The 25,376-nt window shown below is 36.4% G+C and overlaps 2 protein-coding genes across 2 annotated transcripts in view; one reads left to right on the forward strand and one right to left on the reverse strand.

The window, feature by feature from the left end:
• LOC5574582 (transcription factor IIIB 90 kDa subunit) overlaps positions 1–25,376 on the reverse strand; it is a 96,914-nt gene that overhangs the window by 20,848 nt on the left and 50,690 nt on the right. The gene's annotated exons all lie outside the window — the stretch shown is intronic.
• The window catches only part of LOC5574583 (BTB/POZ domain-containing protein 6-B), a 44,088-nt gene continuing 30,007 nt past the window's right edge, over positions 11,296–25,376 (forward strand). Inside the window, exon 1 of the mRNA XM_021853752.1 lies at positions 11,296–11,764. The gene's annotated coding sequence lies outside the window, so the exon portion shown is untranslated. The remainder of the gene's footprint in view (positions 11,765–25,376) is intronic.

Genomic DNA, 25,376 nt, shown 5'->3' on the forward strand with positions numbered 1-25,376 from the left:
AAAAATCTCGTTAATAAAGATAGAAAAATAAACTCAAAGCATCGTTTATGTCCAGGTATGCTGAAAACTAGTGAGATTGAAAAAAAACCGGGATTTCTTAGTCATTTTTAACGATTTGACCACTTTTACGGATGTTCCGGATCTTCCGGGGAGCCCCTCAATGGCCATACAGGGACTTATGCACTCAAAGCATCGTTTATGTCCATGTATGCTGAAAACTAGTGAGATTGAAAAAAAAAATCGCGGCTTTCCAAGTCATTTTTAACGATTTGACCACTTTACCGGATGTTCCGGATCTTCCGGTGAGCCGCTCAATGGCCATACAGGGACTTATGCACTCAAAGCATCGTTTATGTCCATGTATGCTGAAAACTAGTGAGATTGTAAAAAACCGCGGCTTTCCAAGTCATTTTTAACGATTTGACCACTTTACCGGATGTTCCGGATCTTCCGGTGAGCCCCTCAATGGCCATACAGGGTCTTATGCACTCAAAGCATCGTTTATGTCAATGTATGTTGAAAACTAGTGAGATTGGAAAAAACCGCGGCTTTCCAAGTCATTTTTAACGATTTGACCACTTTTACGGATGTTCCGGATCTTCCGGAAGGCATATTTCAGTTTTTCAAGGAAACTTCCATGAAAGTGACTCCTTAAATCACTTGAATATCTTTCATGTTGCACGATTGACTGTTCCTACAAAACTTAAGTAGTTAAATGACAGTTTAGTATTATAAAACTGTTCAGGAAAGGAAGTTGATCATTTTTTCACCCGACTTGACCCAGGAGGACACCGGAATAACTCCGGCCACAGGCAAAATTTTGGACCACTTTCTCCAGCATAGGAAAATAGAAGAGTTTGGATTTCATATAGTGAAAGAAGTTTGCAAATCGGATAGAAAATAGCTTCACGAGAATTTTTTGATTTATTTTTCTTAGCCCGGTCGGATACGGGTTAACAATAAAATGAACTTGTTAAAGCTCTCAAATTGAGAAGCAAACTAAACGACTGAAACAACTAAATTTGCGAGATTTTTGCGAATGATCTCGTCATGCACCATCAAAATAAATAGGATCCAGTTCATAATATATATAACTACCATATGAATATAGTATATATTAAGTCTTGCGATCTCAATTGAACTACAATAATCACTTGACCATTTGACTTGTTCAGACATAGGAGACCTGAAATTTTAGTATGCGATTTCATAGAACGAACCTAATTTCTATGTTGATCCCTATACTGTGACATAGAAAATCACATTTATTGTCAATTTGAACATTCAGAACGGATAAGGACTGTTCATTTTATAAAGTGGACACTTTGTGATGCTATATCTTTTAATTTATCAATGAAATCGCAATCAGTTTTCTGTACATTGTTTTACAAGTATTGTACAATGTTGTGATAATAAAAAGCTTGCAAAATAATTAAATTTCGCATGAATGAGGAACAACGTTTACAGGGTGTCCATTCAAAACTAATTTTCTAATTCCCGGATTTTTCCCGGTTGCTCAAAATATTAACAAACTGATGGCAAAAATGAAGCCTAAGTCTAATACTCACTAAAAACCATAATAGGAATCTACTGATAACATTTTCAGTGCGCAATTCTCGCTGAAACCAGGCAGCCATCGACACCCATCGTTAGAATTCAAATTTTATGTCACTGATCGCTAGTTTTCAATAAAACTTAAGGGTGGTCCTTTCGGTTTTCTCAAATTGGTGGACCCCTCGTACGATTTCACTTTTTTCACTTAAAATAATACTCCTATTCTTCATATGACTCGAATAATACACCAACGATTGAAAACTTGTATCTTTGTTGCACAAAAAATAATGTTAGCATTGTTTGCACTCGCCATACACGTCAAAATCGTAGAACATGCTTAAGAAAATAGTTCATTTTATAGGGTAAATACCTTTGCTCACCTAGATTTTGTAGCCTATCTAACGTATTTTTTTCTCAGCTTTCTGATGGTGATCTCAGAATTTAAAACGAGCGGTGCGCTAATGGTGAAAAAATGATTTTTCTAATAAAATTCGAGATAGCGGCCAAATTCAAATTCAAATTCAAATTCAAATTCAAATTCAAATTCAAATTCAATGAAAGCTATATCTTTTCTCTATACGATGCCACCAAGTGTGCTATGTGTTCTAAAGCAAATATGAGCCATATCAGGTGAAGAAATACCCAAGATTTATCAAAACATGGGCCTTTTCGCAAACTGTTTAGCTAGCTGATATAAAGATATAGCAAAAACAAAGTGTTCACTTTATAAAATGAACAGTTCTTAGGTGGCATTCTAGGATTTTCTTCAGTACCCGACTAGAGATAAATAACAAAATTATAATAAAATTTTATCAGAATATGATATGCATATCTTATTATGATATAATTTTGTTAAGTACCGCGATCCACAGAAAATATTGAAACAAAAATATATCATTTTGTGTTATAATTATTTTGAATGTGTTTTTTTTAACAATTTTATAATAAAATTAAATACACATCTGTGCATTTTAATCAACTTGAGTTTTTGAATCAAACGAAATATATATTTTCTATTTGAGAAGAATGAAAGAAAAATCTCTTGGGTTTGTAGTACTGTAGTCAATAATTAGACTAATTGCAAGTGATTAAAAAGTGACTTGTTGCGATTTTAAATTCCTTATTTATTATAATTTTTATTTATATATTAAAACCATATATGTTTCTGTCTATTGCACAAAATATCATGCTTTGATGGGGCCCAGATAGCCGATATCTTGATATGTTTTTGATAGATTAAAAACACATTTTGTTATATTTATGTTGAAATTCATAGATTTTTTTTGTTATAAATTTAGTTATTTTAACAACATTCTGCATCAGAATTGTAACAACCTATGTTCGATACAATCTTCATATCATAATAACATAGGCTGATATAATTATATTATGTACCCATATTCGGGTAGCTATGGTGTTTGGTTCCGGAATTTAAATTCATATTTTCAAGAATCAATAATCTTATGCAAGTTTTAGGTAAAATCTCGTCATGAGAAACATCAAATCTAACTGTTTCCTAAGAGTCAAATAATTGGCAGCTAAATTTGAAATTCTAGGTTAGTAACAAAATTCTACTTCTTTATTTCGGATGATGATTTGTTGTTCAAAATTTTTAATATACTCGAAGGATTCTTGTTCCAGGATCCGCGCGGGATTTTAATGACAATTATGGAAGAGAGCTCAGAAGTACTCAGTCAGAAAATATTCTGACGAGAACCCTGGAAGGTTTCTGGTAACTATACTGAAAGGTTTCAAATGAAAATCCTAAGAATGATGCTGATGAAACTCCTGGAACGATTCTAAGAAAATCCCGGAGGAACTTTGATGAGAATATTCGAGAGATTGTGATGAAAATCATGGTTTCTGATGAACTCATTGCAAAAATTCTGATGATCATTCTAGAAGGTATTGAATCGAGTCTTGGATCAATTATGATAAGAGTTCAGGAAGGACTACGATGGTTATCACGGTTTCTAAAAACAAATTCTGGAAGGATTACTTTGAGAATCTTGGAAAGATTCTGATGAGAATCCAGATAGAATTTCGATGAGAATCCCGAGATGATTCTGATGAGAATCCGGAGTTGATTCTGATGATAATCATGAGAGTATTCTCATGAGAATCCAGAGACAAATCCGATGAGAATCCTGGAAAGGTTCTGATTCTGGGAAGAATTTAATGAGGATTTGGAGAGGAATCTTACGATGAATCTAGTAGTATTTCAATAAGAACTTTGAAAGGATTCTAATTAAAATCTTGGGAAAATGCTGATTAGAATCATACAAAGATTTTATAAGGATGCGGAGAAGATTCAGATAAGAATCCCGTCAGGATCTGATGTGAGTCCTGAAATCCTGAAAATCATCAGATACTTTCGAGAATTCTCATAAGGTTGTTCCAATTTTAAAACCAGACAAAAATCCTACAGAAGCTTCTAGCTATCGTCTAATCAGTTTGCTTTCCTCCATCAGTAAACTTTTTGAAAAAGTCATTTTGAACAGATTGATGGTCCAAATCAACGAAAATTCAATTTTTGCCAATGAACAGTTCGGATTCCGCCATGTACATTCGACCACTCATCAGCTTTTTGATTCGTTCCAACAAATCTGAAGGCAATTCTACTGGTCTTGCTCTTTTAGACATAGAAAAAGCATTCAACAGTGTTTGGCTGATGGCTTGATCATAAAATTTAAAAAAAAAACTTTAATTTTCCAACATACATTGTTAAAATAATTCAAAGTTATCTGTCAAATCGTACACTTCAGGTTGATTATCAGAACTCCAGGTCTGAAGTGCGCATCGTACCTTCGTGCTGTGCGTACACGAATTCTCTCTGCTCTTGGAAGTTTTCTTAAAAACTACCTAAAGCAATAAAACAGTACTTTTCAGTGCTACAAAAACAGTACTTTTCAGTGCTAAAATTAAAAACGGTACTTTTCAGTGCTACTAAAACAGTACTTTTCAGTACTATTTTTTCTACTATTGATCCCTTTACGATCCTTGTTTGGACACGTGCCTTCGATTTTTCGTTGGACCCGTTGGCGAAAGCTAGCGGTGGTAATCCTTCTTGGACACCGTCTAGGGAAAAAACCTCTCGAAGGTCACGTCTTTCTCGTTTATTAACTAAACATGGTATCAACAACTAACAAAAGGAAGGGTGAATCTCTGAATTCACAACTTCCTTCCAAAAAAGTGGGTTTTAAAACTGTCACTACACATGGCAAGAATGGAAGAAAGGACGCTTCCCCGGAATGCGAAGTTTCTTCCAAGGGTGAAATGAATAATTGTATCGAAATGAGCAATCAGTTCGATGCTCTAGACAAATTTTCCGAACACCAAATTGAAGCAGCCTCTAGCCCAGGCTCTTTGATTCAAGTGAGGAAGCAAAGAGTGCCGCCTATCGTGGTCAGTTGTTCCGAATTTGGGGGATTTAGGCAGGAGGTCTTGAACTCCATCCAATCAAGGTTTCCTTCCAAATCGCAAAGAAAGGAGACTGTCGCGTTTTGCCGGAAACTCTTAAAGATCGTGAACTTCTTCTCAAATATCTTGAAGAGAAGAAGCACAAATTTTTTACTTATGACGACAAAACTGAACGTTTGTTCAAAGTTGTCTTGAAAGGTCTCTCAAGTGACTATAAATCACCTGAAGAGATCAAAAATGGAATAAATTATATACTTGGATTTTCCCCAGTCCATTCCCCAATCATTATGAAAAAGAGAACCCAATCTGGCATTGTTCGGAAAGGGCTTTCTTAAGAATTTTATTTAGTTCACTTTAACAAAAAAGAACTAAATAATATTAAAGCTTTAGAAAAAGCAAAACTTCTGTTTGATGTCCGTGTGACATGGGAACATTTCCAGAAACCTGGAGGAAATTACCAGAACCCCACTCAGTGCCGTCGGTGCCAAAAGTGGGGTCATGGTACAAAATATTGTCGCATGGATGCTAAATGCATGATTTGCGGAGGTTCTTCTCACGCCAAAGACGTTTGTCCAGTGAAGGAAGATACCACCAAATTCATATGCTGTAATTGCGGGGCTAACCATAAGTCCAATTTTTGGAATTGTCCTTCACGCAAAAGGGTCATTGAGGCTCGTGCCAGGCAGATGAAAGATAATATCCGTTAAGATAACGGTCGTTTCCGGAATTTGCCTGGTACAGTATCGAACAATGCTCATTTTTCAGTTAACGATCGCTTGATCATGAATCATACCCACCAGGAAGATCATAATCATGCTCATTCACAAACTAATTTTAATCCGTCGGGTAGCCGTTCGAATCTTTCAATTTCGAATGTATCTACCCACGGTAAATCCTTTGCCGATATCGTAGCAGGAAATTCGAACTCCTCCCCTGTTCGATCCATGGGTACCAATTCTACTTGTTTCAAATCAAATGGAAAAAACCCTACCGCCACAGGTAATTCCGCTTCTTCGTCTACCGGAAATTCCAATGGGAAATCACATGACATGTCTGCCTCTGATTTTAATTTTCTAACTGAACAATTGAATCTAATGATTGATGCAATGTTCAAAGCCACCACTATGACTGAAGCAGTCCAAGTAGGTGTAAAATTTACAAATCAAATTGTTATTGGATTACGTTTTTCTAATGGATCCAAATAATAATTTAAATATTTTAAATTGGAATGCTCGTTCTCTGAATGGTAAAAAGGACGAGCTGTTTAATTTTCTAACGGTTAATAACGTGCATATAGCAGTTATTACCGAAACGTATTTAAAACCTGGATCAAAACTCAAAAGAGATCCTAATAACTTTTTTGTTTATCGTAATGATCGACTTGATGGGGCATGTGGGGGAGTTGCAATCATCATTCATCGGCGTATAAAACATCAACTGTTTTCATCATTTGAAACTAAAGTTTTTGAAACTTTAGGTGTTTCTGTTGAAACACAGTTTGGTAAATATACTTTCATAGCTGCCTATTTGCCTTTTCAATGCTCTGGACAGCAAGTTAATTTGCTCCAAACTGACTTGCGTAAATTGACTCGCAATAAGTCAAATTTTTTTGTCATTGGTGACTTTAATGCCAAACATCGGTCATGGAATAATTCTCAAAGTAATTCCAACGGCAGAATTTTATTTGATGAGTGCTCTTCAGGATATTTCTCAATTCAATACCCTGATAGCCCTACATGTTTTTCCTCTTCTAGAAATCCATCTACGATTGACTTGGTCTTAACCGACTCTAGTTTTCTTTGTAGCCAACTGATTACTCATGCTGATTTTGATTCTGATCATGTCCCTGTTACATTTCAAATATCCCAAGAAGCGATTCTCAATCCTATCAGCTCCACTTTCAATTATTTACGAGCCGACTGGAACATATATAAAACGTATGTTGACTCTAATCTTGATGTTAACATTTCTTTAGAAACTAAACTTGATATTGACAATGCTCTTGAAACTTTAACAAATTCCATTGTTGAAGCCAGGAGCATTGCAATTCCAAAATGTGAAGTAAAATTTGAATCCGTGATTATAGACGATGATCTCTAGATCCGTCTTAAAAACGTGAGGAGAAGGCAATTTCAACGCACTCGCGATCCTGCTATGAAAATTATATGGCAGGATTTGCAGAAAGAAATCAAGAAACGTTTTGCTAAATTGAGAAACAAAAATTTCTCAATTGGTTCCTGGCTCTAAGCCCTTTTGGAAATTATCTAAAATCTTGAAAAAACCTCAGAAGCCAATACCGGCATTGAAAGAGGAAAACAAATGATTACTAACTAATTGCGAAAAAGCTCAAAAACTTGCTATGCAGTTTGAAAGTGCGCACAATTTTAATTTAGGACTTACTAGTCCAATTGAAAATGAAGTTACTCAGGAGTTTGAAAATATTCTCAATCAAGAGAACGTTTTCGAAAATGCCTGGGAGACTGATTTGGAAGAAGTGAGAATCATTATTAAAAAATTCAAAAATATGAAAGCTCCTGGCGATGATGGAATTTTCTACATCCTCATCAAGAAACTTCCAGAAAGTAGCTTATCATTTTTAGTTGATATATTTAACAAATGTTTTCAATTAGCATATTTTCCTGACAAATGGAAAAATGCTAAGATTGTTCCAATTTTAAAACCAGACAAAAATCCTGCAGAAGCTTCTAGCTATCGTCTAATCAGTTTGCTTTCCTCCATCAGTGAACTTTTTGGAAAGGTTATTTTGAACAGAATGATGGCCGACATCAACGAAAATTCAATTTTTGCCAATGAACAGTTCGGATTCCGCCATGGACATTCGACCACTCATCAACTTTTACGTGTAACAAATTTGATCCGTTCCAACAAATCTGAAGGCTACTCTACTGGTCTTGCTCCTCTAGACATAGAAAAAGCATTCGACAGTGTTTGGCATGAAGGTTTGATTGTAAAATTAAAAAACTTTAATTTTCCAACATACATTGTTAGAATAATTCAAAGTTATCTGTCAAATCGTACACTTCAGGTTAATTATCAGAACTCCAGATCTAAAAGACTTCCTGTAAGAGCTGGTGTTCCCCAAGGCAGCATTTTGGGACCAATATTATACAATATTTTCACATCTGACTTACCTGAGTTATTAATAGAAAATCAAAACTTTGTCTTAAGAACAAGCTTTTGATATTCAAACAAATTTTTAGGCCAGCCATGTTGTATGCTGTACCAATATGGACTAGCTGTTGTAATACCAGGAAGAAAGCTCTGCAGAGAATTCAAAATAAAATTTTGAAAATGATTCTGAGGCTTCCTCCCTGGTTTAGTACCAATGAGTTACATAGAATATCCAATGTTGAAACATTGGAACAAATGTCAAATACAATCATTAATAATTTCAGGCAAAAATCGTTACAATCTTCTATTGCCACGATTAATGCGTTATATGTTTAGGTTAAGTTAGGTTAAGTATATTAAAAACGTTTTTTTTTTCTCTTATAAGCAGGTGAAATCAACTTACCTGTAAAAAAACTGAACTGCTACGGCAAATGAAATGTAATATGTTGTTAACAAAATGTTAATTAAATCTTAAATTTGTTTTACCAAATTAGGATGATAGTGTTGTCTAATAACACAGAACACCTAGATATAAGAAATGAATGTAATGTTTAGAATAATACTAATAAAGAAATTAAAAAAAAAAAAAAAAAACTCCAGGTCTGAAGGACTTCCTGTAAGAGCCGGTGTTCCCCAAGGCAGCATTTTTTTTATACAATATTTTCACATCTGACTTACCTGAGTTACCTCAGGGATGTCAAAAATCTTTGTTTGCGGATGACACAGGCCTCTCCGCCAAAGGTCGAAGCCTGCGTGTCATCTGTAGTCGAATGCAAAAAAGTTTGGATATTTTTTCTTCATACTTGCAAAAATGGAAGATTTCTCCTAATGCTTCCAAAACTCAACTAATAATATTCCCACATAAACCAAAAGCTCTTCATTTGAAACCTTAAAGTAGACATATTGTCACGATGAGAGGGGTTCCAATAAATTGGTCAGATGAAGTTAAGTATCTAGGGCTCATGCTAGATAAGAATTTAACTTTCAAAAATCACATTGAGGGCATTTAAGCCAAATGTAATTAATATGGAAAATGTTTCTATCCCCTTATTAATAGAAAATCAAAACTTTGTCTTAAGCACAAGCTTTTGATATTCAAACAAATGTTCAGGCCAGCCATGTTGTATGCTGTACTAATATGAACTAGCTGTTGTAATACCAGAAATAAAGCTCTGCAGAGAATTCAAAATAAAATTACGAAAATGATTCTGAAGCTTCCTCCCTGGCATAGTACCAATGAGTTACATAGAATATCCATTGTTGAAACATTGGAACAAATGTCAAATAAAATAATTGATAATTTCAGGCAAAATCGTTACAATCTCCTATTGCCACGATTAATGCGTTGTATGTTTAGGTTAAGTTAGGTTAAGTTTATTCAATGCATTTTTCTCTAACAAGCAGGTGAAATCAATTCACCTGTAAAATCTGAACTGCTACGGCAAATGAAATGTAATATGTTGTTAACAAAATGTTAATAAAATCTTAGATTTGTTTCACCAAATAAGGATGATAGTGTTGTCTAATAACACAGAACACCTAGATATAAGAAATGAATGTAATGTTTGAAATGATACTAAAAAAGAAATACAAAAAAAAACAAGCTTTTGATATTCAAACAAATTTTCAGGCCAGCCATATGGTATGCTATACCAATATAGCCTAGCTGTTGTAATACCAGGAAGAAAGCTCTGCAGAGGATTCAAAATAAAATTTTGAGAATGATTATGAAGCTTCTACCCTAGTACAGTACTAATGAATTAAATAGAATATTCAATGTTGAAACATTGGAACAAATGTCAAATAAAATAATTAAAAATGTCAGGCAAAAATCGTTACAATCTTCTATTGTCCTATATTATATATTTAGGTTAAGTTAGGTTAAGTAAATCTAAAGCTTTTTTTTCTCTTATAAGCAGGTGAAATCAACTCACTAGTTAAAAAAATCTGAATGTTGTTAACAAAATGTTAAAAAAAATCAAATTTGTTTTACCAAATTAGGATGATAGTGTTGTCTAACACAGAAGACCTAGATATAAGAAATGAATGTAATGTTTGGAATTATACTAATAAAGCCTCGGCCTTCCTTAGCCGAGTGGTTAGAGTCCGCGGCTACAAAGCAAAGCCATTCTGAAGGTGTCTGGGTTCGATTCCCAGTCGGTTCAGAATCTTCTCGTAATGGAAATTTCCTTGACTTTCCTGGGCATAGAGTATCATCGTACATGCCACACGATATACGAATGCGAAAATGGCAACCTTGGCAAAGAAAGCTCTCAGTTAATAACTGTGGAAGTGCTCATAAGAACACTAAGCTGAGAAGCCGGCACTGTCCCAGTGGGATGTTAATGCCAAAAAGAAGATGAACTAAAGAAATTAAAAAAAAAAACTCAGATAAAGATAAACTAACTAACCTTGAGTTTTGACAAATTCATGAAATTCCGAATTATGAACAACTTTCAAGTAAAAACATTTAGAGTTATGTATCCTTCTGCAAAATTGTTCATTTTAGTCTGACAAACAGGTTTTTAGAATATCATATTTTAGTGAATCTGAATGTCACTTGTAAGGCGAGCAAATACCTTTAAACTCTAATATGTGTTGCTTATCTTGACAGATAGGCCTATTTCGTCTGCGACTTACAGACTTCTTCAGTGTCGAGTGCTCGACAAAATAGGTCTATCTGTCAAGATAAGCAACACATATTAGAGTTTAAAGGTATTTGCTCGCCTTACAAGTGATTTTAGTATTTTTTTTTTTTTTTGCAAAAGTGAAGTGTTAAAGTTCAATTTGTAGTTTTAAACATACTCTTATAATCCGTCCCCTAAATTTAATATAAAAAGTGTAGTGAATCTGAATGTATTCATAAAAATTTTAAACATCAATTCCCAATAAACACTCTTTAAAAAAATGTTTAGTACAGATGATATAAAGCATTGATGATTTTACGTCTCATTATAAAATGCATACATATACAACCATCTAAATCGTTATCTCACGAACAAATAGAAATTTGCTATTTCACGGAAGCCTACAAGTGTCTTTAAACTTTTGCACGGAAGTGTTATATTTATATGCAAACTTCTACGTCCAACAAAAAGTGCAATGATGACGCCGATGTGGTGGGCAAACAGCTTCGCTTGTTGCAGTCTACCGCTGCCTCCCAAACCCATCAACATCACCGCTGATCAGTCATCGCAATGGTGTGGAAGTCTGCCTACCCCAATAGAATGCCAAAGTCGAGCTGCTGAGTATACGTCAAGTCTATCGGCCGTTTATTCGTTGGGAATCGCCGAGCGAAAATCGACGTGCGCGCATAAGCACCGCGTTTAGCGTTCGTTCTTTAGAATCCAAGCAGGCTATAGCTGATTGCTTTTAATTTCCGTATAGTTCTAAAAATGTGTGACACAGGCTTCTTGGATATGAAATCATCTAAATAATTGTTAGTGCGAAACGAGAACCGTGAATTTGAGCAGGAAGTGTTTTTAAAATATAACTGACGATAAGTGGAAGAGCGGTGCGAAGTGCGTTGAATGGTGACCGTGAAATTTCAGAAATGTGAGATTATTTACACTTGGCGGACAACGGGTCGATGGCAGAGCTGCTGACCGACCGTGTATAACAACAATTTAGAGCGAAACCGGCAGCTAGGGAATGCAAGGTGCGAAACGTACAATCTTAGTTACTTATAGTTAGTTAAAAGTTGATCACAATTCTTAATGAATAATTAAGAATTATTCTTATGGATTCTAATGATAATACTATAGAAAAGTGTAAGTTTATTCAAAAGATCCCACATTAACAATTAAGAACCGATATAAAATTATGAGCTAGACATTTGATTGTGACTCCAGTGTGATCCAAAGATAACCTTGAAAAGCAGAATTGGAATTAGATGGAAGCTTCGTTCTGAGGATGGGGTTGCAAAAGAACGAAACAGTGTGAATGTGTGTTTTTTTTTTAATTCTGAGTGCGAATTCTGAAAAGAACATGCTGAATGGTGGGTGTATAAGTAAGATCCATACAAATTCCATATGAATTCTCCAGATCATTCAGCAACAACACAGACACGTGTTTTGATTGCTGCTGGCGTCCATCGTATGGAATAATGAAGAAAAAAAATCTACATTCTACCTTTTTATTGGACCCATACAAACGTAGAATGAATCGTGTTATTCATAATTGCAAGGCAGACGTGTTGTACGCCGGTATCAAAATGCGAAACAAAGAATTCACCTTTTATCTGTAAGGCAGGAGACGAACCTGTTATGGGGTCTACAGTTGCGTCATTTGGTTTGGCGTTTCTACATTAGCTGTTGAACTACACGCGAAAGGTTCTTGACCGGTTTGTTGGCTATTTTTATTTAGTTGGCTTGATTCATTGCATCGTTTGTATCGTTGACCATAGACAATATGTTTCAAAATATAATTAGATCTCCAAAATGTGTAAAGTAATTCAAATCAATCCACTTTATTTCATAAATATTCAAACTAAGTCTACACAATTTGTAATGTATCATAGTTCTAATCTGAGAACTTGGCAATGTAGAGTTTAATCAAGCATCTGTAATGTCATTTGGTGGGTTTCCAGTCATTTGGCTGAATCATGAGCTTACAATCAATTTAGTTGCTTAAATGCAATTAATTTAGTTGCCTAAAATGCTTAAAGAAGCTCGAATCACAAATTCAACGTACGTAGGGCTGTTATTTCAAGTTACACACTTCTTATAATTATTAGTGTCGAAGCCAATAACATTTTAATTAGATTTTTTTTCTCGTAGTCACAAGCATTTCTTTAAAGATATACAGATATGGTGATTATTTGCGTTAATGCTGCTTCTTGTAATCTTTTACCGATCTTTTGATTTAAGGTGCAGATGAATCGAAGCCAAACCTCAAATTTTCAAGAGCACGGATCTGGAGAACCAAACATCCGTTTAAGCTGAAAACTTAATCGATTGGTCACTAGCTGGTGGTGACCAATCGATCAAGTTTTGAGCTCAAACGGGTGTTCAGTTCTCCAGATTTGTGCTGTTGAAAATTTGAGGTTTGGCTTCAATTCATCTTCACCTTAATGGAATTGCACTTGCTGATACCTAGTTAGATATTGTTCCTTCTTTAAATAATAAGCTTATTTTACGAGTAAAACTGTGATTGTAATTGTTCACATAAATTCTTATTTTTTATGCTTCTTTTTAAAATAGACTATTCTTTTGATTGATATTTTACAATAATTATAGGCACTAAGCACCACTTTTCTGCATGAAACAGCCGGTAGCAATGTTAACTTAGGCATGGATGTCATTCTCCTAGAAGATTCGCAGTCGTACACTACACGATTCTACTCCATTACTCCACATGCCATCACCCCGAATTCCATTACCCCGAATGACATTACTCTTAATTCTTAAATCATGGTAATTGTATATTTGGGGTTATGGAATTCGGGGTAATGATACATTTGGGGTAGTGGTCATCCTAGACTAGTATTTAGATATGTGCATCACATTTTGTTTTTGACATACTACGGGGTAACTTTGATAATGCGGGTAACTTTGATAGGGCGAGACCCACAACATACTAAACGAAATTACAAAGTTTCTGTTAATCAGTTAAGCAAAGTAAAGAGTATTAGTATAACACTTCACGTCAAAGCTATCTTCGTTGGCATCAAGTATATTTGAGGAATTATATGCAAATATTAAAAATTTCTGAAATTTAAGCATTTTTTAAAAGCTTACAAATAATCTGTTCTACGATCACTATTTGATGAAGCTATAATGAGTTCATCACTTATCCTTGACAGCCTAGTTGTAGTAGAACATGAATTCGGTCTCAATTCTCTAGGCGAATACCATTTTCACAAACTGGGACCATTTTTGTAATCGAAGTCAGAAATTTCCATATAGCGTTAAACGCCTAGAGGTATGCAACGCCCCATAAATGTTCCGTAATTCATTTAATTTCGTTCAACTATCAAAGTAATCCCAAAACAGAAAACCGACTTTCGATTATATGATAAATTATATATCCATTCAGAATAAATCTTTTGGCAATCTATCAACTGCAATCGATAGCTAGGATACCAGTGTTTGTTTTAAAAATATAAATAAAATTATTTGAAACAGCATGCATAAATATTCAAGTTTACTTCGAAAAAACTATCAAATTTACCCCGTTTTACGGTACTGTTTATAGTTTTCCAATAGTGTCATTTTCTTCGGTCAGACGCCATTCGGCCACATGACCTATTTGGCCAAATAACCCGAAATCCATTTGGGATTATGAATCAATCGAAGAATTAGAATTCGAAACACACTTAAACCAGAATGCCGATCTCAGCTGTGCAAATCCCGGTTAAAGTTCGTTTGCTGTATCTCAGTAAAAGTGACGTTCGATGTCAGCGGCACCCAAAGGTAAAACAAACAAACTTGATTTTTTGCTGAAATATCTTATAAAATTCAGTTGCTGAGCTCAACTGAGTGTGAATAATAGCAATGGTATAATTCAGGGGCTTTCAGATCGTGCTCCGCGAAGCCCTGGCAGGTGCTTTGCAACCGTTTTAAAAATGTGTAACATTGTCTTGAAATATTCCAACTTTTTTTTTAAATAATTATTTCATTCTTAAACCCTATTTTTTTTGTTTTAAGTATCATTTTTTCGCTATCTAAAATCGATCTAAAATTTTTTCGGACAATGATTTATTTCTATTTGCAAATTTATGAATTTTGATTTTTCTAATTTTTATTTTCAAACATTCATTTTACGTAACGCTAAAATTGAAATTTTTTGAACACCTCCCCCCCCTCCGTAACGCTTTTTGTATGAAAAATTTCAAATTTTTGTATGAGTCGTAACGCTTGAGCCTACTCCCCCCTCCCCCTTAAGCGTTACGTAATTTGTGGATGCCGCCATATCCTTTTTCAGTTGTTCTTGGGGAACCGATTTTTGAAAATAATAAAAATATGAGTTTTTGCTGTGCATTTGAAAATATAAAATTTCTTATTTTGTTCTGGAACATATTGTATTTTCCGTGTAACTAACGGAAAAAAATTATATCAAATTATGTCAATGCCATTAGACTCTTCTTCTGTAATAGTTGGATTGTAGAAAAAGATAAAATGTACATATTTTTGTATTGCACGTTAAATAAGTCCCAGGCATTTTTAGGTTATGAAGTAATACAATTTTTCAAACATTTTTCGAAAATACAAAAATGTTCCGAATGTCGAATAGAACTTTCCTAATATGCGTGTTATGGCTCAAGGTTTAAGCCAAAAATTAAATCATTTTAATTTCCGAGCATTGAAACAATGCACAAAATTCCAAAAGGTACCCCGTCTGAGAGCAGGGTTGGGTATTAGAGGATTAATTATACCAACTACAAGCCATACCTATTGTTTTCATTTTCATTTAAGTTCATTGTTTTGTTTTCCAGATGTGAGCTCTTGAAAATTTAGAGGTAGTTTTAATCCATCTTCCCCTTAAGATGAAGTTATAGTGGATGACGAAACACAGTTTTAACGAGTCTTATACAAACGGTGTCAAAATCTTGATTAATTAATGAATGTTCACGTTCCTCGGATATTTTTACGAAAACGTTGAACAGTTGAGCTATAATGTTAGGGTTAAAATATTGGAAATGTTTGAGCTGTAAAATTGGGTTGTGCTACTTCTCCCCGAATGACACATCCCGGAATACCCAGTTTTCCCGAATAGCCTATTTCCCCAAAAAGTTTGGGTGCTCATAATTGTCATAACTTCATACATTCTAAGGTGGTGATTGAACCGGTCATCAGATATGCAGCCCTTCTTTATTTCATGGACGGTTTTTCGAGTGTCACTGTCCTCGAAATTTTTGGCAATATCTGTTTAGAAAAGAATGATCCAATATATACTGATCTGATTGCTTATAGCTCTTCCTAGTTCACCACTGGGATTGTACACTAGGGCGGTTCAAAATTTAAAAATGTTTGAGAATCCAATCTCCCATGTTCCTTACCTTCCTTACCATAAAAATAGTGTTCTGTGAAATTTTCAGCTTCTATGTGCTGTTTTAAAGGTGGCCCAAAGACAATGTAGGTTTATATGGAAATTACTATGGAGAAATTTTGAGATATGTTCCAAACACGCTAGTACTGTAATGTAAGTACATACTTATTATCCCATAGTAAAAACTCATTCTTCAAACCATAGTAAAGAAATTTGCAGAAGAAATTCAATCCGACGGCACAAGAGATATTCATGAGTTTGTTTGCTATTATTTAGCTTAATATGGGATTATAGCCCTGCAAACATGTACAAAAATCCTAAACGAAATTAGCTCTGAAGGGATTTCTTTTTTCAGCGACATCCTTTATCAGGGTTTGAAGAATGAGTTTTCAATATGGGATGATAAGTTTCTATTTACATTACAGTACTAGCGTGTTTGGAACATATCTCAAAATTTCTCCATAGTAATTTCCATATAAACTTACATTGTCTTTGGGCCACCTTTAAGTCACCACCTAGAAAGCTGAAAATTTCACAGAACACTATTTATATGGTATGGATGGTATGGAGCATATGGGAGATTGGATTGTCGAACATTTTTAAAATTTGAATTGCCCTAATGGTACACAAATCATGTTAAGCTAAATTGGGACAATCTCGACAGCGAAGTACACGGCGAAAAAATCTCGAAAAGGTAATTTATTTTGAAACAGTTTTAGAAGACAAGTTGTGATTCTTTTTAATTAATTTTCCCAAACCGTATGAAAGTTACTTACGTCGATCTGAAAAAGTAATCGACTTTTCCGTTTTTTTTTTAATATTTTGTCACACGCCCTTATTTTTTTCTATCTTTATTAACGAGATTTTTAGCCCTAGGCTAGTACATCTCGGGACCAACGGCTTTACTTCCCTTCCGAAGGAAGTCGCCACTCTAACTTTATGATATAGCCATTATTTGGCGCCTTCCTTAGCTTAGTGGTTAGAGTCCGCGACTATAAAGCAAAGCCATGCTGAAGGTGTCTAGATTTGATTCCCGGTCGGTCAAGGATCTTTTCGTAATGCAAATTCTCTTGACTTCCCTGGGCATAAAGTATCATCGTGCCTGCCACATGATATATGCGAAAACTGTGTAACTGTGGAATGCCCATAAGAACACTAAGCTGATAAGCAGACTCTGCCCCAGTGAGGACGTAATGCCACGAAGAGGAAAAAGATAAGAAAAATACGAACAATTACAATGTTATTTGATTAAAAATTACATATTCCAACATGTATACAGTAAACACTATCAACTTCTCACGTACACATTAGCCAGTGCAGTGCAATTGTATAATCGTACAGTTTCATAGAATGAAGTTTTATTGTTTCTGATTTCAAGTGTCGTACTTGGAAGGCGGTTTACGTCATTGAACGTGCCCGCTGTTGGTCAGGCAGCAAGAAACTTTATAAACGTCAGTACGCATGATAATTTATGCTCGATGTGAAGTTGTGGGCTAAGTAGGTGTGCAGGTTATAATTCCAAAGCGCGCTGCGCATTCAATTTCTAACTCTATCGATAGGGATGTAGATAGGATCGATAGAGATGTATAACCATGGTTAACGTAATTTTCATTTGAACATGTTGTCTGCTGAGACCATTTATAATGCTTGATGAATGGAAATTTGAATTAATAATCAAGATTTTTAAACATCGGTTGACAATTTTATGTTAGAAATTTAGAATGGCAGTTACCTTCTCTTTCTTCTGTCTGGTGTTATGTCCCAGATGGGACAAAGTCTGCTTCTCAGCTTAGTGTTCATGTGAACACTTCTCCAGTTATTAACTGCATTTGCAAATTGACCATTTCTGAATGTGTATATCATGTGACAAGTACGAAGATATTCTATGCTCTTGGAAGTCGAGAAAATATCCCACCGGTCGGGATAAGGGCCCACGACCCTTACTTAGTCTTGCCGAATAGCTGTGCATTTACCGCTACGGCTATCTGGACTCCTAATATTTTTACCAGTTTTCTAATATCATGTTTTAATTACACGACAGTTGATCTTAAAACTTTAATTTCATCACGTGGTCATCATCATATTCGTAAATAAAAATAAGTTTTTGTCCATTGAACATTTCTTAGTTTGAACAGTACTGTGACTAAAGAAGGACATCGTTTATAGTTCAATTGTAATAAAATACTTCAAAGTCTTTTTTAATTAGGTTTTTGTCACTTACGCCCCTCTACTTCTATTTGTAATAAAAGAATATCCCTGCATATTCTAGTTGTGTGAGCATGGTGATCCGTAAATTACAAATATGACCATCCCCAGTATAGGTAGCATCCTGCCCATCTCAACATGTTTGCTCGGTTCGACTGCACTGCGGCTTTGATAATTGAACGTGGATACTTCTACAAATAGTATTGCACGATCGTGCCCGGGCTCCGTCAACCGTCTGCTAAACAACAACTTGGACACTTCAGCCTTGCATGAGGTTGCAATGATTAACACCGGTTTTTAGTAGGTAGCTCGCGTCACATTCATCGATCATGGGCAGTGGCTTGTTGATCCTCGGCTGGTTGTGTAATTTCTTTAGGTTAAGTATGTAATTGACATAATTGCCCAACCGGCGCATCACACTTTTGCTAAGCCACGATCGGTATGTTCTCGATCAGGTTTTTTTCGCCAGAATTCGTAATTGAAAATATTCTACCCCATTACCCTGAATACTATTATCCAGTATGTACCATTGGCCTGAATGCTGTTTCCCCGCATGTACCTTGAATGGCATTGATCCGTGATATTGTAATTCAGGGTAATGTCATTCAGGGTAATGGGTCGTTTGGAGTTATGGAATTCTGAATGATGGCATTCGGGGTAATGTGGTAGAATCGTTAAAAATGGTGTTGGCGAGAATTTTTAAATACATTTTATATGGGGTAGATGACCTTTATAATAATCTTGTCACGAATTAAGTAAAAAATATGTTTTAAAATTGCAAAAATAAACAAACTTTCCTGACAGAATATAATTAAACTTTCATTTTGTTTCAGTGGAAATTGATAACACAATAAAAAGAAATCGTGTTACCGTAAACCGGGGGACTGAATAATTAGTATTTTAGACCTTTTTGTTACATTATCCTCAAGATTCCAATTATTATTCAACTTATTTCAACAAAATCAGTACTTTTTCTGATCCTTCAAACTATAACAATTGATAAATAATCCTTCCGTTTGTTTCTAGAACCAAGATCGTTTTAGTACGGATTCACTGAAAATAAACTCGACATAAAAATTGAAAGCTATTTGAGTTATTTTCTGATTATAACTAATCATGACTAGGAAATATTATAATTTTATGGCAAATTAATTCATGCACATCTCGTTAAGCTTGACAGGTGTGTGTCTGTTGTATCTAACTTCCACTGGCAGGCTGTGATATTTTATTCAAAGTAGTTTCCAGCAAAACTGCTTTGATGCTGTCTGAAAATAGCATCAGTGGAAGAGTTAGAAGGTGGATAGCCTTGGCGATGGCTCGACTGCATGCAGATCCAGTCATCAATTTCAGATTGGGCTGCAGGGGCATGGCCATTCGGAAGTTACTTTCATTCATAATAAGCCTATGCATGTTTGCCCCGCATGCATGTTTTATCATTATTAAATGAATAATAGTAAATCACACACACACTTCCCGTCTCGTAACTCTGTAACAGGTGCTAGTTTCGTGCTTCATAATCAACGAACACGTCGTAATATTGTAATCGTAACAATGTAGAATAAATCTTAGAGTAAGGAAGTAACAATAAAAGGGCTGGTAGCGGTCAGATATCAAAATAATAGTGACTTTAGTGACTAAAATTACCAAAAAAGTGATCAAATAGTGACTAAAAAGTGACCAAATGGTGACCAAAAAGTGACTTCATAACTACAAACATTAGTCCATAATAGAAGTTCAGAAACGAAAACAGGGTCTTTGTAATCAAGAAAATTAACAAGCCTACACATTATGTAAAAAAGAAAATGAAATTACAGTACTAGGCACATGGAACTAATTTAAATTTCGAATTGCAGTCAGTAGAGGAAATCTGGACAAATTCTTTAACATTAATGGCGAACTTAATCGTCAAAAATCATTGAAGCTGTTTCATATGCCAAAGTTGCATAACGAATACCTGAAAAAAAATTGTAATGCATTTCTTGGGAAATTTCAGGAAGAGTTAGAGAATAAATGTACGATGATGTTCCGCGTTTCTTACAAAAAATGTATCTTAACTCTTGGACGTTCTTGTGGAATTCCCGATAAAATCGAGAGCTTAAAAATAGAATTCCCAATAAGAATGTATTTAAAATTTAACTCTCACTCACAAGGTAGCTTGAAACTTTATATACACAGTTAAAAATAATGAAGATTACACGTCATGTAAACATTATTTATGCGATGTAAACATGACGTCATGTAAATTTCAGTCTGGAATCATGTAAACTTGTGTTATATGTCACGTAATCAAACAGGATTCTGCTGGATTACATCACATATGATTGAAGTTTACATGACATATCATGTAAATATCCATTATTTAGCACGCTCCAATTATGTGCATTATATGTCTCAGAAATTTACACGTTTCGTTCGAACTGTGTATTTTCGATGAAACCGAGAAAAACTGAATTAGGTTGTTATTGTGTCATAGTAATTAGAGAATGATTTAGATTTATTTATAAAATAATCTGGATATTACGCAGTACTCAAAGTAGTTTTTTTATCACTTATTTTAACGTTTACAGTACTGGGTGTCGACATCAAAGTTTAAAAATTCTGTATCTTCACCATTGTTCGATCGATATTGATGAGATTTTCAGGAAAATCACAAATGAGTTATATTTTGCATTCATGCATTAACAGTTTTGAAATCGGTGATGATTCCGGGTTTACATCTGAAATTGTTGGAGTACCTACACAACTTACAAAAAAATAAATTTAAATTATCTTAATTTTTAATTTTATATATATACTCAATTAAATTTATAGAATACATGAATTCGATTTCAGTCTTCAGTTTACACTACATTGACATTTATTTTTTTCCGTGTATAGTATTTAAAAATAAAACTTGTTGGGTCTGAACCTTCGACTTCAATGGATTAAGCATACAGCGCACCAACATCGAACGTATAATAAACTACAACTGCTAAATCACCGCACCATCATTGGATCAGCATCATGGGAATTCTTCATATTCGTATCGACACAGTGGCTTCTTGAAGCTTCTTTCGGCAGTATATTTAGAAATTCTAACAGGACGATTGATGGCAAACACAATATCGCACTTTACACACGACGTTTATTCTGGACTTGAGTAAAACTTCATCTTAGACTACACTACATGTATTTTTATAAATTAACAGAAAATAAACAACATGGCTCTACCAAGGCGGTGTTATATCCCCGACGATATGTTCGCAACTAAACTCTCCCTCGTTATTCGAAATCCTTAAAATATAATAATTTAAGAGAACAATGACGTCATTAGTCCGACATGTGATTTCATACTCTTCTCAATGCTAATCAAGTCTTTTTTGCTAAACCTACTCAATCTCACGTAAACATATCATTTCAGACTGCCTATTACCTATCCCTATCGTCTACCAGTGGTGATCGCCAAAGTCCAGCAAACAATGATCCAGACGTAAACATTAGGACCGTCTGCTTTGTACAATACCTATTGTGACGATTGCTGGTTGCTGGTCGTAAATCAGGGTTGTATTTCGATGGGAATTTCTCGAGCCAACAAACTTATGGAGGAAATGCAAGAAAATTTCATCAAAAAATGGTCACCGGATATCGGTTCGGGTGTGGACCCTACGGGGCCACTTCCAGAATTTCATATGCTGATACCTTTTGATGGCCTAAATTTCGATAACCAATTAATGATTTTTAAACCAGATATGATTAAATAACGTATCATGAACTATGAGGTGGATCTAACCATTTCAATTTCAACCATCAATCTTGTGAGCTTCCCGGGAAAGCTGTTATCGTCCATGATCTTCCATAGCTCTACACGGTTAATACTGTCGTATGCCGCCTTGAAATCGATAAACGGATGGTGCGTAGGGACCTGGTACTCACGGCATTTCTGGAGGATTTGCCGCACGGAAAAGATCTGGTCCGTTGTCGAGCGGCCGGCGATGAAACCTGCTTGATAACTTCCCATGAACTCGTTTGCTATAGGTGATAGACGATGGAAGAGAATCTGGGATAGCACTTTGTAGGCGGCGTTTACGATAGTGATTGCACGATTTTTTTACACTCCAGTTTGTCGCCCTTTTTGTAGATAGGGCATATAACGCCTTGCTTCCACTCCTCCGGTAGCTGTTCCGTTTCCCAGATTCTGACTATCAGCCGATGCAGACAAGCGGCCAACCTGTCCGGGCCTTGATGAGTTCGGCTCCGATACCATCCTTACCAGCGACCCTGTTGTTCTTGAGCTGTTGAATGGTATCCTTAACTTCCCCCATCGTGGGAGCTGGTTGGTTTCCACTCTCCGTTGTGCTGACGTAGCCATCGCTGTCCTCACCTTGTGCCTGTGTTCTCTGCGTCATTCAGATGTTCATCGTAGTGCTGCTTCCACCTTTCGATCACCTCGCGTCCGTCCGTCAAGATGCTTCCATCCTTATCCCGGCACATCTCAGCTCACGGCACGAAGCTTTTGCGGGATGTGTTGAGCTTCTTCCATCTCTTGGCGTTCCACCTTTTCCAGGCGGCGCTTTTTGTCCCAGAATAGGCTGGTTTGCTGTTTCCGCTTCAGTCTGTATCGCTCCACGTTTTGCCGCGTACCCTGCTGCAGCATTGCAGCCCGCGCTGCATTCTTCTCCTCTAAAACCTCCTGGCACTCCTCGTCGAACCAATCGTTTCTTGCGCTCCGTTCCACATATCCGACAATGCTTTCGGCAGCGTCGTTAATGGCTGCTTTGACTGTCCTCCAGCAGTCCGCAAGAGGGGCCCTATCGAACTCGCCCTAATCCGACAACGCTGCCTCAAAATGCTGCGCGTACGCATTGGCGACATCCGGTTGTTTCAGCCGCTCGAGATTGTACCGGGGCGGGCGGCGGTACCGTACATTTGGGCGTAGCTTCACCATCACCAGGTAGTGGTCGGAGTCAATGTTAGCGCCGTCGGAGAAGTGCCGTCCATCGATCAAAACGTGGTCGATTTGCGATTCTGTCTGCTGAGGTGATCTACAGGTGTACCGATACGGGAGGCTGTGCTGGAAATAGGTGCTACGAATGGCCATGTTCTTGGAGGCGGCAAAATCTATCAGTCGTAGGCCGTTCTCGTTCGTCAGCCGGTGGGCGCTGAACTTTTCAATCGTCGGTCTGAACTCCTCCTCCTGGCCAACCTGAGCGTTCAAATCTCCTATGATGATCTTGACGTCGTGGCTTCGGCAGCGGTCGTACTCGCGTTCGAGCTGCGCGTAAAATGCGTCCTTGTCATCATCAGAGCTTCCGGAGTGTGGGCTATGCACGTTGATATGCTGAAGTTAAAGAATGTTGATTCTTAACTTGCACATTCTTTCGTTGATCGGCCACCACCCGATCACGCGCCTTTGCATATCACCCATCACTAGAAAAGCTGTTCCCAGCTCACGTGTGTTGCCGCAGCTCTGGTAGATGGTATGATTACCTCTAAACGTTCGCACCATCGAACCTGTCCAGCACACTTCCTGCAGCGCTACGATGCCGAAACCACGAATCTTCAGTACATCGGAGAGTGTGCTTCCGATGAAGTTGAGAGATTTGCAGTTCCACGTACCGAGTTTCCAATCGCTAGTCCATTTTCGTCGCTGTTCGATTGTTCCGGTCCGTATTCTCTCGTCGATCAGCCACCCCTGATATGGGGAACAGACGCTGTTGTGAGCCGTTCCTGACATGGAGTACAGGGAATCCTCCCGGAATTCCTTAAGCGATTCCTCCCGGAATACCTAAAGGGATTTCGCACGGAATTAATCGAAATACCTCCCGAAATTCCTCGAGGAATTAATCCTTTACAAAATCTTTTTTTAAAGACACGAACACCGTTTTCAGCCATTTAGCTGCACAGACTGTAACTTAACACTAGACAACAGACAAGCATGCTCCAGTGGCAGAGCCGAGTAACATTCCTTACGAAAAGTTTCTATGGCTGACGCGCGGGAATCAAACCCACACCCCATGACACGATGCGATCACTGCCTGACGACACTAACCGCACGGCCACGAAGCCCACGGAATTCTTCCCGGAATATCTCCAAGGGTTCTCGAGGGTAGTCGGGAATTCCTCCAGAGATTTTGCTTAAAATTTATTATGAGGATTTCATCACCGGAATAACCCAAGAGATTCCTTCTAGAATTTCTCAAAGGATTCCACGCGGAATTCATCAAGGGATTCCTCCCAGAATTCCTTTAAAAATCAATCTCGGAAATCCTAAAGGGATTCATCTAGATTTTTTCAAGGAATTTCTCATGGACTATTTCCAGGGATTCTTGAGGGTTTTCAGGAATTCCTCCAGCGACTTTACCAGAAATTTCTTTAAAGGATTTCAGTGATTTGTGAGTTCACCAGCATATCATCCAGAGAGTCTATCAAGAGTTCCTCCTGAAGAATCTTTGAAGGAAACACTGGTGAAATTTATAAAACAATTTATTAAATATTCCCTAGGAGAAACCTCTCAACAAGTTGTAAACGGAATCTCTAAAGGAATTCCTGGTGATATCCCGTGTAGGAAATTTTGATGAATTCTTCTGCAGTATTTCTCGTAGAATCCCTTAAAGCTTCCTGGAGGAACTCCTTCATGAAACCTTGGAGAAATTCTGGGTAGAATCATTGTAAGAGTTCCTGGGGTAAATTTTGCATGTATTTTTGTAGGAAGGTTTGAAGGAATTTGTAGAGAAAATCGGTGAAGGATTTTCTGGAGTAATTAGGCTGATACAAATATTAATTTTCTTTTGTGTCACCCCCCCCCCCCCTTAAAAAATCTGAAAATTTTGAAGGGGAGAAAAAAAAAGATTCATCATTTTTTTGACATCAGTTAGGTTTTTTTTTAATTTTTAAAGTAAAAAAATCGGTAAAATAATCAACCAGAGGACGATTAGAAAGAGTTTAACAACTATCGTTAAAAATAAAAATTCCAATTTTTTTTTTTTTCATTTTAATTCTTTTGTTTCTTATTTATTTTTATCCCCTCCCCCTCATACCTTCCAAGTGCTCTCGGACATAAAAGAAAATAAATATTTGTATCAGCCTTAATAGGAAAA

This window comes from Aedes aegypti, chromosome 1 (genome assembly GCF_002204515.2).
Source record: "Aedes aegypti strain LVP_AGWG chromosome 1, AaegL5.0 Primary Assembly, whole genome shotgun sequence".
Taxonomy (NCBI): domain Eukaryota; kingdom Metazoa; phylum Arthropoda; class Insecta; order Diptera; family Culicidae; genus Aedes; species Aedes aegypti.